We start from the raw sequence: 12,776 nt of genomic DNA, 5'->3' as shown, positions 1-12,776 counted from the left end.
CCTGGCAGAATTTGTTTTGCCATTTTTCAGAGAATATGAATAATAACACAAAAACATTTTTTTCACTCATGGTTAGTGGTTGTGTGAAGCCATTTATTGTCAAACAACTGTGTTTACTCTTTTTAAATCATAATGACAACAGAAACTACCAAATTGACCCTATCACAAGTTTATATACACCCATTCTTAATACGATGTATTTCCCCCTAACATCAATGACAACTTCAGTCTTTTGTGGTTGTTATGGACGAGGCTCTTTATTTTCTCTGATGGTAAAGCGACCCATTCTTCTTGGCAAAAATCCTCTAGTTCTTGTCAGTTCCTGGGCTGTCTTGCATGAACTGCACATTTGAGATCTCCCAGAGTGGTTCAATGATATTGAGATCGCCACTCCAAAACCTTCACTTTATTCTGCTGTATCCAATGACAGGTCGACTTGGCCTTGTGTTTTGTTGTTGTGTTTTGTTGTCATGTTGAAACATCCAAGAATGTCCCATCCGCAGCTTCTGGGCTGATGAGTGCAAATTTTCCTCCAGTAATTTCTGATAACATGCTGCATTCATCCTGCGATCAATTTTGACCACGTTTCCTGTGCCTTTGTAGCTCACACATCCCCAAAACATCAGCGATCCACTGCCATGCTTTGTAACTGGAGATGGATGTACGCCACGTTTTTCCTACTGGAAAGCATGGAGGTGGCCTTGATGACTCCTCTCCAAATGTACTATTTATAGTTGTAGCCACAAAGTTAAATTTTGGTCTCATCACTCCAAAGGACTTTGTTCTCTGTGCTGTTTGGCATATTGTAAGGTGGATACTTTGTGGCATTTGTGTAGTGTAGCAGAAACAGCAAGACTATAATATGTGTTTTAGGATATTTGAAATTATCACTTTTACGTCGGAAAAGGGCACCACCTATTTTTAAGCATAGGTACTTTAATTTAAACATTCATTAACTGATTAATCTCAGTTTAATTACTCAGTCTCAAACAACCTCTGTATAACCATACAAAAATCACAGACAACTTCACACATTTAAGATATTTATTTAACTCTGGCAGGAGTTAAATAACAGTGAGCAATTTAATGATGACAAAATTCAATGAGCAATGATCATATGACGTTCAGAGAATTTGGTTTCATAGCGGGAGTTTTAGGAGTTAAATTTGTCCTAATTAGCAGGGAATTTACTTTGGTATTTATTAACTTGAGAGAAGATTAATGATGTTGGTTAGAGTTAAATAAAGCCACTCTGTTTTTCTGACATCATAGCCCGGTCTTACTTTGAAGGCGCTGTGCAGATCGGTCTCCGTTGGTCAGGTGCTGGAATCGTCTCTGTTCAGTCGATGCTCCGTCTGTCACACAGCTGCTTCAGGGACCTTGACAAAGAGGCTCTGCCGATCAACACACATGATTTTGTTGGTTACCAGGGACGCTTTCTGTTGTTATGCAGGAACTTATGATGGCGGTTCAAATCGCTGTTGACGTCTCAGCTGACCCGGGTGTTTTTATCTCTGCAGCGTGTGTGGCCTGGGCTTGTCAGAATAAAGGTTTGAGCATGCCTTCATTCTCTATCAAAAAAATCAAAAATTCTTCTTTCGTCGTCGTAATGTTGGAAGCCGGGTCAAATCTAACTCAATACAAAAATAGCTGACTTTGGGAGAAAAATGTTCACGAAAGGAATTTGGAGTTGAAAAAGAAAAAGGTCTTTAATTTGAAAAATCGAAAAAGGAAGTTAAATGCGCCTGCACGTTTAACTTTACAAAAGTTGAGCAAAAGTTATCTGACGAAAAAGAAAAGTAATTTCTTATTGGCATGCACGAACAAAAAATGAGTTTTAAGCAGCACGTGCTTTCAAACAAAGAGTCGTAAATCTTGACAGCTATGCGGCGTCTTGCGACTCAGGAAAAAGAAACAGCAGAGAAGAGAGCAAATAGGGAAGAGCGTGGCGAAAAAGCAAGAGAGCAAATTCCCGGGGCGCAGCCTTTTTTAAAGGTTCAAAACCTTCACCCCCAAGAATTCTGGGTACTGTAGTTCTGTCTGAGTTTCTTTGTCTGGTTTTATATATATAAAGCAGCGTCTGTTCCTAAATTTCCCCTTTGAAACCAAACAAGTCCTGTAGGATAACTCTTGCAAATGGTTTTCCATGGAAATACACACACAACACAATTATACATATGAAAGAAAGCACATTTGGTAAACTTTCCACAATGAATTGAGTATAACATACCGGGTATATTACTTTTCATGCATCAGGTTACATGGTCACATGTTTTCTATCCTTTTCTTTTTCTTTTTTTTTTGTTACAACAATACAAGGCAATTTTTTGTTTAAAACGTGGTTACAACTTAAATCTGCACGAGTTGGTCACATGCCCTTCCCCAATTCGTCCAACAGGGGTTACTCTTGTTCCATGGACTGGATTTTGGAGTTCCCAAAATGTGAATGGGGTCAATACTAGATCAATTTTAATCAAAGAAACTGGACTGTGATCAGGAAGTTGATGGCATTCTTCAGTGAGTTGTTTTTGTTTTTTTTCTTGAGTCTAGTTGGAAAGACATAATTTTAGGATTTTTGGGGCACATATGTCTTCCTGTGGTCTGTTTTTTTTTTTTTTATATATGACAGGGAGCTGGCACATCTGTTCTTGGATCTTGATAAGAGGTTCGCAGCTCCGTGAGGAATGCACTTTGGGGAGTCTTAAATCCTGGAAAGGGTGGGGGTTTAAGACACCAAGCCATCCTGTATCAGGCGGAAGGTCTCCCTTTGACACCTGGAGATATACCAGGCCTTGCTGTGTTGTGTTTTTTCTTTTTGAAGAAACTTTCATGGCCTTTGCTTATACAAACTTAGGACATTGAAGGTTGGTCACAGCTTTCCGTTACAGTAGTAATGGCTTTCTTCTGGCGACTTGACCATGCAGCCCATTTTTCTTCAAGTGCCTCCTTATTATGTGAAATAGACAAGAGTTCTGTATTTCAGCTGAAGTTGTTTGTGGGTTTTTCCTTTGCATAACATTTTCCTGGTAGTTGTTGCTGAAATTTTTGTTTGTCTACCTGACCATGGTTAGGTTCCAACAGAATCCCCCATTTTCCATTTCTTAATTAGAGTTTGAATGCTGCTGATTGGCATTCTCAGTCCCTTGGATATCTTTTTATATCTGTTTCCTGTTTTACACAGTTCAGTTACCTTTTCTTTGGCAATTCTTTTGCTTTCCCTGTAATTCAGAAACCAGAAACATCAGTGTAGCACTGGGTGAAAGATGCAAGGGTCTGTCTGTTGCCCAGAAACTCATTGACCTTTTACACACACACACTGATTACAAGCACACACATCACAGGTGAGAATGGTTACCTTTTGTTGCCATTCAAACCCGTTTGTGTCAACTTGTGTACATGTTATCAGGCCAAAATGATCAGGGTATATAAACTTGTGATCAGGGTCTTTTTGTTCATTTCTGTTGCCATTATGATTTAAAAAGAGTAAACACAGTTGTTTGACAATAAATGGCTTCACACAACTACTAACCTGAACATTAGCATGGAGACGGATGTACGCTACGTTTCTGTGCATACGCAACCTTTGTACATGAGGTCCCTGGTGAATGTGCACACAGAACTATGACAGCTACAGAAATTTCACCACCTGAAAGAGGACACATGTTATGTTGCCAGGTGTTGTCTGGGAAAACACCACAAAATAGAAGACATAAAAAAATTTCTGCAGGAGTTGAACGGAAAATATGTCATTGATTATTAATGAGTGAACTTTCTGCCCTTTTTCCTTCAGAAGAGCTGAGCAAGCAGACATGAATGTAAAGGTCTGTGGCAGCTTTTAGTTGCCAGAGAAGCAATAAAATCACATCATCCATCAACGAAGGGGCCGCTAAACGGCAGCGCTCAGCACTTTACATTTATGGATTGATGGTCTGCATTTGCATAAAAGATCGTTAAATGAACAAACACTGGGATTAAGTGTGCTTTTTACACACACACACACACACACACACACACACACACACACACACACACACACACACACACACACACACACACACACACACACACACACACACACACACACACACACACACACATCTGTGCATAGCAGTACATTTTTCAACACTAATGTGTGAGTTTAAACTTTGCCTGCTGAAAATGATCTATTTGTATTCAGCCACTCCCTCTCTCCGTCTTGTGCAGCCTCCTCATTTTCATCTTGCTGTCATCTCTTCGTATCAGAATTAAATTCACTGTAATTTATTTATTCTCTCAGACCCACACTTCATTCCCTCCAGTTACTCGATGGTTCTCTCTCTTTCTGTTACTGCCTCCGGCTCACTCTTCGTCCTCGTTACTGCAGGGAGATGTGGGTGTGTCTTTCTCTGCTTGTCTGCAGTGGACGCAATCTCCCATGATGCTTTGAGATACAGAAGCAGCAGTGCAGCACAGCACCTCTAAAGCTCCAGTGCACGTTTTTATTGGCGACTTGATGCAGGAGCATGCCCAAATTTAAGTTAATATTATTATTACTTCTTGGATAAGTCTTTAGTTTATTCAACAACATTTGGGTTAAAAAAGGTCTGGTTTCTCACCTTATTCATGAATGTGAGTTATGGTCAGGTTGCAAAAATGTTAAATTTCCTCTTCTGTCTCCATGAAAATCTTATCATGCGTGCAGTATGATTGATTGATAAATTAGTCCATGAGCCACTCATCAATTTTGACCAAATCAGTACCACTTAAGGGGAATAAACACTTAGAATCCAGCCTCAGTGTATCATGGCCTACACAAAAATGTATGATAGCCATCCCAGGGTGGTAGCTGTAGCCAGGTAGGGGTCAATGAAGAATTACACAAAGGTCAAACTTTAAAAATGCTCCAATCATGTTAAAACTATATCACATTACTTGTCTGATCATAACGATTCCAAAAAGGTATAGTTTGGACTATCTCTGATGGAATGGCCTGGAGTTATGGGGTAAAAACAGCAAAAATGGTGACAAAGGTCAATTTCAGTTTGTATAGGGGTCAAAAGTTAAAGTTGCTAAAATTCAGTAAAAAATTATGCAAATTATTGTTTGGGTTAATAGGGTTCTAATAAGAAATAGTTTGCACCGTCTGTCATGCTTAGTTATCATGTTACAGGGCAATATATGTTACATGTCATAGAATCCAATAGATGTTGACCTTGTTTAACCTTTTACTTTGGAGACCAAACATTCAACTCAGTCAAAACTATTCCATTTATTAATCCTTTTATTTTCAGCCAATAATATGCATAATTTTGTACTGAATTTTAGCAACTTTAACTTTTGACCCCTGTACAAACTGAAACTAACCTTTGTCACCATTTTTGCTGTTTTTACCCCATAACATTCCATCACAGATAGTCCAAACTATACTTTTTGGAATCGTTATGACCTGCAAGTAATGTGATATAGTTTTCAACATGATTGGAGCATTTTTAAAGTTTGACCTCTGTGTAATTCTTCACTGACCCCTACCTGGCTACAGCTACCACCATGGATGGTTACCATACATTTTTGTGAAGGCCATGATACACTGAGGCTGGATTCAAAATTTTGTTTTTTCTCCTTAAGTGATACCCAAAACCTGCTTGGCTCATGGACTAAATCCCTTATTTCAGAAATTCTGCAAGCAGGACAGTTTTTATATGACTTCATATCAGGAGGTGGGGTGAAGTAATTATTACAAGAAATCCTAAGTAGTTTGCTGCATCAAAATTTGCCACTGAGGTAAAGTTGGTTTCATACAAGATGTTGGACATACAGTATGTCACATAAAAAAGCACCTATTGAGTTTGCAGTGAGTGACAAATTTATGTCAGATCATTTAAGATGTATTCATACAAGCACAGGTCATGTGTCACAAGGCCTTAAATTGTTTAGAAATGTGTAGCTGGCTTCTTTACTTTAAAGCCAATTGAGATCAAACTGACTTTGATGAATACAAACTAATGTGTCTGATCTATCACAACACTGCTTTTTGTGAAAGACCTTTGGCTTGATTTTCAATTTTTGTTTACAAATGAACAAATAAATCTATTAAGGAGCAATACTTTTGGACTTTTTCACATCAATCATTAGACCAATGTGCTCAATGCCACATAAGGCTTCTTTTTGCAAAATACCCACTCCATGAAATTATATCAAGCTTCAAATATAAAACCATCAACAAATTTAGCCTCCCGACCTTATTATTAAGTAAGTAAGTAAGTAAGTGAACTTTATTTATATAGCGCTTTTCACAGACAGGGGTCACAAAGCGCTTTACAAGGTAAAACAATAAAAATATACAGTAAAACACTCAGTACTAAAAGATTATTGGCCATGAAAAGCCTGTTTGAAAAGTAGAGTCTTTAGTTGCTTTTTGAACATCTCAAAAGAGTCCAGGGATCGCAGGGACAGAGGGAGTTCGTTCCAGAGACGAGGCGCTACGGCTTTAAAAGATTGGTCTCCTCGAGTTTTAAAGGAGGTTCGAGGAACCATCAACAGGTTCTGACCTAAAGATCTGAGGCTGCGGGCTGAGGTGTAAGGCTGAATCAAGTCAGCAATGTAATCAGGAGCCTGACCATGTAGTGCTCTGAAAGTCAAAACCAAGATTTTAAAATTAATTCTGGAGGCAACAGGGAGCCAATGGAGGGATTCCAAGATAGGCGTGATGTGGGCTCTCCTGTTGGTGCGGGTCAGAAGCCTCGCAGCAGAGTTCTGGACATACTGCAACGGATTTATCTCCTTCTTACCCAGGCAAGTGAACAGGCTGTTGCAATAGTCCAACCGCGTGGAGACAAAGGCATGGATGATTTCCTCTAATTCTTTCTGTGACACCAATTGTTTAAGTTTGGCGATATTTCGCAGTTGAAAGAAGCAATTCTTCACAAGGTTGCTTGTGTGCTGAGCAAGAGACATTCCTTCATCAAAAATAACGCCAAGGTTTCTAAGGCTTGTTTTTGCCGTTAAGCCCAAGTCACCAAGGAGGCTCCTGATAACAGGAACAGCACTGTCAGGGGCAACAATAAGTGTCTCAGTTTTTTCAGAGTTCAGCTGCAGACGGTTTCCATTAAGCCACTTCTTCACCTGTGACAGGCAGTCAAAGAAAGAGTTCAATTTGTGGACTTCTGAAATCTTAAAGGAACAGTACAGTTGTAAGTCGTCCGCAAACAGGTGGTAGGAAATATCCCTGAAGTCCTGAATCAACTGGCCGAGGGGAAGGACATACAGTTGAAACAGCAGTGGCCCCAAAACAGAACCTTGCAGGACACCATACTGTAAAGCAGCTGTTTTCGATAGTTTATGGCCAGCCAACACACTAAAGGTCCTCTCCTCCAAGTATGAGGCAAACCACTTCAGCACGGACGCCGACAACCCTACCTGATCGTGCAGCCGGTTGACCATAATGCTATGGTCGATGGTGTCGAAGGCTGCGGACAGGTCTAGCAGGACTAGGACCGTGCATCTTCCTGCGTCAGCGGCCATCATGATATCACTAGACACTCTCAGTAGTGCGGTCTCGGTGGAGTGGTGTTTCCGAAAGCCTGACTGAAAAGTGTCATAGATGTTGTGCATCTCAAGGAAAGACATTGTTTTGCTACCACTTTTTCCAGTATTTTTGCTAGAAAGGGGAGCTTCGATATTGGCCAGAAATTCTTAAGCTCAGACTGGTCCAAGTTAGGCTTTATGAGTCTTGGTTCCACCACAGCATGTTTAAATGAGCTCAGAAAGAGACCGGATGACAGGGACATGTTGAACATTTTCATGACCCATGGCCCAATTGAGTCAAAAGTATCTAAAAAAAGCTTGGAGGGAAGGACATCAAATGGGCATGGGTCAGGTTCATTTTAGTTGCAACTGCTGCAATGTCTTCTAGTGATACTCGGTTGAAAGACGACCAGACCTGTAGTGGCAGTTCAGGCCGGACTGGACCAGACCACAAGGGGTCAGTAAAGGCATTTTTTATGTGTCTGACCTTATCAACAAAGAACTCCAAGAGGTCAGTGCCATCTGCTTTACAAAACTCAGAGGTTGCAGAGGCAGCATGGGACACGAGAGAGTCAATTGTGTTAAAAAGCACCTTTGGATTTCCCTTATTGGACATTATCAGGTGATGGAAATATTTAGATCTTGCCTCTCTTAATGCATCATTTAACGTGGAAATAAGGTCCCTGAGGTGTAACCTATGGACCTCAAGGTGCGTGGATTTCCACAAGCGCTCCGTTTTCCGACACAGTCTTCTTAACTCCAAGATACTGTCATTTATCCATGGACATGACTTCTCACGGACATTATTTGTTTTGAAAGGGGCCACCAAGTCCAATAATGTGGCACAGTGAGAGTTAAAATGATGCATAAGATCATTGACATCCGTACAGTCATTAAAAGCACTGGGATGAAATAAGGCACAAAATCTGTCAGCTGTAGTTTGTGTAATGATCCTCCTTTCTGCCCTTTTAGAGACAGGCCTAGGCTCAGGGGGAACATCAACCTGAAAAAAAATACAGCTGTGGTCACTCAGGTGGACGTCTTCCACATGCATATTTGTGACGTGTAGGCCAAGAGAAAACACCAAGTCCAGAGTATGACCCTTCGAGTGGGTGGGGCCTGATACATGTTGTTTAAAATCAAAAGTTGCAATCATATATAAAAGTTCCAGTGCTGGGTTGGACGTAGTATCATCAATGTGTAGGTTCAAATCTCCAAGAACTAAAACTCTTTCTAATTTTATAAGAGAAGATAAATAACTGTTGAACTCATGTAGAAAAACCCCTGCAGGGCCAGGAGGGCGATAGATTAAGATACAGTAAAAAGAGTTTAAAGAGCCAACCTTTATTACTTGTGACTCAAAAGAAGAGGTGTTCAGTGTCAATCACTCTGCATGTGTATCTGTCCTGATACACAGCAGCAAGACCTCCACCTTTACGAGAGAGGCGGGGCTTCCCGAGAGCGCAGCAGCCGATAGGGCACAGTTCGTTTAAGTAAAAAAACTCTCTGTCCTTCTGCCACGTCTCTGTGAGGAACATGAAGTCCAAGCTCTCCCTGGTAAAGAGCTCGTTGAGAGAAAAAGCTTTGTTTGCTATCGAGTGCGCATTCAATAGACCAATCCGACTTGATGATGTCATCCCCCAGCCAGCTCTCGCGGTCACATGGTCCCCGGCTGTACCGGCGGATCAGCTGTTTCTCCGTTGTTTTTGTTGTTGGTGATGGTGGGGCCTGAGGCCAAGATGAAAGCTGGGCAGACATCTGAGAGCACGAATGCCACGGAGCCGTTCCATCTCGTCGCCAGCATCGCAGAGACTCCATACCGGTGTTCTGAGAGAGCGGTGGCTGTGACGCAGCGATTTCATTCGCGTCCCACTGAAGAGGAACCATTTGCAACCACCGGTAACCTCCCCGAATGGGAGAAACCGGCTGACCACATGACCCGTTTGATTACGCACTGCATGCCGGCCCTGTGCCCTCTCCTCCTCCTCGAGTTCTTCCTGGGATTGCCTGGGACTCGCAACAGCAGCAGGTATTCCGGGGAAGTGGGCGCGCACACAAACGGTGGGGGGGAAGTTTGTTTGTAGCTGTCTCTGTCATTAAAGCAGCGTTCCATAGACTCTTTGATGTTAAAAAGAGAGCTGCGATCATAAGTCCGGACAGCATAGGCACAGTTACTGGATACGAGGACTAACAAAAAGGCATACAATGTGAAAATCAATGCCAAAAACTGACATAAAAGCAACCGAACAGTGGCGAGCCCACACACAGGCGCCATCTTGACTTCGTTGCTCATCCAACGAAAATTATTATTATTTTGATTATTTTGCAGTTCACCCACCACCTGAGATAAATAAAGAACAATACCTAAATAGTCAACAAGAAGTTACAGACTTCACCATTTAATTTATTTTTAATATTTGTCAAAGGATTGGGATTATCTCTATATTTACTGGCGTAAAGTGCCTTGATTCGACTTTCTTGTGATCTGGTACTATATAAATATAATTATAAGTGAATAGTATATTGATGTGTATGTCTGTGTGTCGACATGTAGTAGTGAATTTGTATTTATGTAAATATGACTGATTAGAATTGTTGGACTTGTACTAGCAGGGGTGGGCGCTAATAAGCTTTGCTTCAGCCCACACCCTTTCGGACTCACTAGTTTTGTATGTGTTTGTTTGTGGAATTGTTCATTTTTTTCTATTTGAATATTTTGTGTGCTGAATAAAAAACTTTGTCACTTGTCACTTTGTCACATTTATTTAAAAAACAGAAATATTGGCATATTTCTGAAAATTAAGTGTTTCCTGTATTATATAGGTGCAATTGATGAATCAGAAAAATTTTGAATTAGCAATTACACAACAATTTGCTTTGGACTGGCTATAAAAACATAGAGCACATATAGTGGAGCACATATGCACAATATTTGAGGGAATCGTGACTTTGACGATAAAATCATGGAATTTGGCACAGTTAGAGCATACCAAACAGATCATTTTTGGCTATGGGGCATTGCAGAGACAGCCATTTTCCAAGATGGCTGCAGCGGGTTGTTGTTTAATTAGTTGCTCAGGCTCTAGACCATCAAGGCTCTTGATTTTGGTGGCTAATCCAACATATTCAAGGGTGATGAATGCAGTCGTACTATTTACAACATGCTAGCACCTACGTAACAACATATTCAGGTAACTAAATAATTGTAAAACCATTCGCCCTATTGATGTATCCCATAATCCCTTGCGTGCCAGAGTCGCTGCAGTCAAACAACATATAGAGAATCGACATGATGACAATTGTAAATTAATATTATACTACAAAAATGTCATTTTTTATGCTTTTCATCACGTTAATAAGAAACTGCATGCATGTTACCCTTAAAACTTGCTAAAACAATTATAACAAATAATCCGTGTCTGCTACGTTTAATCTGCGTGGAATTTAATAAATGCAAACTGAATTTCAGATATATGTATTAGTCTGGAACAAAGAGGACAAACAGTGTTGTAAAGAACAATAATCAAGCAGAATCAGGCAGATTTGATAACTGCAAGAAATGTATGAGCGGTTTTTCTCAGTACTCAACAATGAACATGTGAAAGCTTTTTAATTGAATGCATTTATACTAGCACTATGTTTATTAATCCTCATTATTAAGTAAGATAGCTAACATAGCTAACATCAGCAATCTAGCTGAGTAGCATGCATTTATGAAGGGGCTGTGAGGGGCTCAAACTGATTTGAACATGTTATTTCATTGGTCAAAATGTCAGTATTTAGTTGGTTTGGGTCCAATGCCGATTTTTGGGACTAATCTGTATGTACATTTGTATACTTTCAGCTGACCTTGACTGGCCTGTTGCAGTCCTAACTGTAGTCTTCCATTAACTGTGCTGTCAGCTGAAAAACCTTCCTGGTGGTTTCAGCTGATGCTGGCTTGGTGGTGCTAGAGCTATTACATACTGTTTTTTAAGTAGCATAGTGAATTGTGAGACAATGGCCAAACTATTCACGTTAGTGACCCTACTGAGCCTGGAATGTCAGATACACAGTGCCAGACCACAGACTGGAATAAATGTGTTCTGTGTCAGGAAGATTGAGATGAGATACTGAAATGTGGAGCTAATTCAACACGTGGCAGAGATGGAGCACGATCACTGATCTATATATAAAACACTGGATAGCTCACTGGCCCACACACTCCGTACAAACCGCTGAAGCAAATGGGCGGCCATCTTGCTACTCACAAGTTATGTGGACCGCACACAGACGGCATTTCCTTTTTTTGTTCACCAGATAATGTAACCTTCATCCCTCCTAATCTATGTCTGCCATGATTACCTATTTGATTAATTTCCTTTCTTTATTTTAGTACTTTGACACGTTCACCCCAACTATCCTCAATTACTCACATCTCACTGGGACAAATACTCAATTCTAAAAAGTATGATTCTTTAATTAAAGTTTATACAAGTGTTGTGTAATCATCAGCAATCTTACTGATATATATATATATATATATATATATATATATATATATATATATATATATATATATATATATATATATATATATATATATATATATATATATATATATATATATTATGAACAAAAGTGAACAAGAATAAAAGTAGATGGGTAACAAAAGTCATGATGGATAATATAGTAGTCGTGGATTTTTATAGTTGCTCTGAAAGAATAAAACACTAACTAGCTACAGGAGAGTTGGTTTTCCTTTGCAATGTTAATATTTATTACACATTAGCTCTATGAGCTTCAGCCTAATATTAGTAATAAAGCTTGTAGCAACAACGTCTAAAGCTCCAAAACTATGCACAAGTAGACCTAATAAATGTCTTAAAATAGTTCATCCAACACAAAACTCAACATGTGGCTACACACAAGCTGCACCACTTATTTTTGTTGTTATTATTATTATCATCTATGCCTATATGCTGGAATAAGGGATAGAACTCTTCAAATTATTGTTCATTACTTTCCATTTCAATCAAACTCACAGGTGAAAAGTTCGTCCACAGCCTTTGAACTGAGGATTTGTGCAGTTTATAGCTGCACATGAAGGCATTTTCTTTGCAAAATCACAAAGAATAAAACTGCATGTGGCTCATTAAAGATCAATAGAAAAGACCATTCAGGAGCGGTACATGCGAATGGTAATATGGCGGCTGATTTGCTTCAGAAATATTGGCCAATGAGCTATCCAGTGTTATATACAGATGAGTGGGCAGGATACAAGACCACAGCTG

The 12,776-nt window shown here is 39.9% G+C and overlaps 1 long non-coding RNA gene across 1 annotated transcript; it reads right to left on the bottom strand.

Annotated features, from left to right (window-relative positions):
- Window positions 1-209: 209 nt before the first annotated feature.
- LOC117520409 lies at window positions 210-5,625 on the bottom strand. The gene is made up of 3 exons (XR_004563640.1): window positions 5,503-5,625; window positions 3,293-3,300; window positions 210-222 (listed from the first exon to the last, which is right to left on the bottom strand). It is a non-coding gene; the product is annotated as an uncharacterized LOC117520409 (long non-coding RNA).
- Window positions 5,626-12,776: the final 7,151 nt, after the last annotated feature.

This window comes from Thalassophryne amazonica, chromosome 1 (assembly GCF_902500255.1).
Source record: "Thalassophryne amazonica chromosome 1, fThaAma1.1, whole genome shotgun sequence".
In the NCBI taxonomy this organism is placed as follows: Eukaryota; Metazoa; Chordata; class Actinopteri; order Batrachoidiformes; family Batrachoididae; genus Thalassophryne; species Thalassophryne amazonica.
Note: the sequence above shows the minus strand (reverse complement) of the source record. Positions and strands in the feature narration are given on the sequence as shown.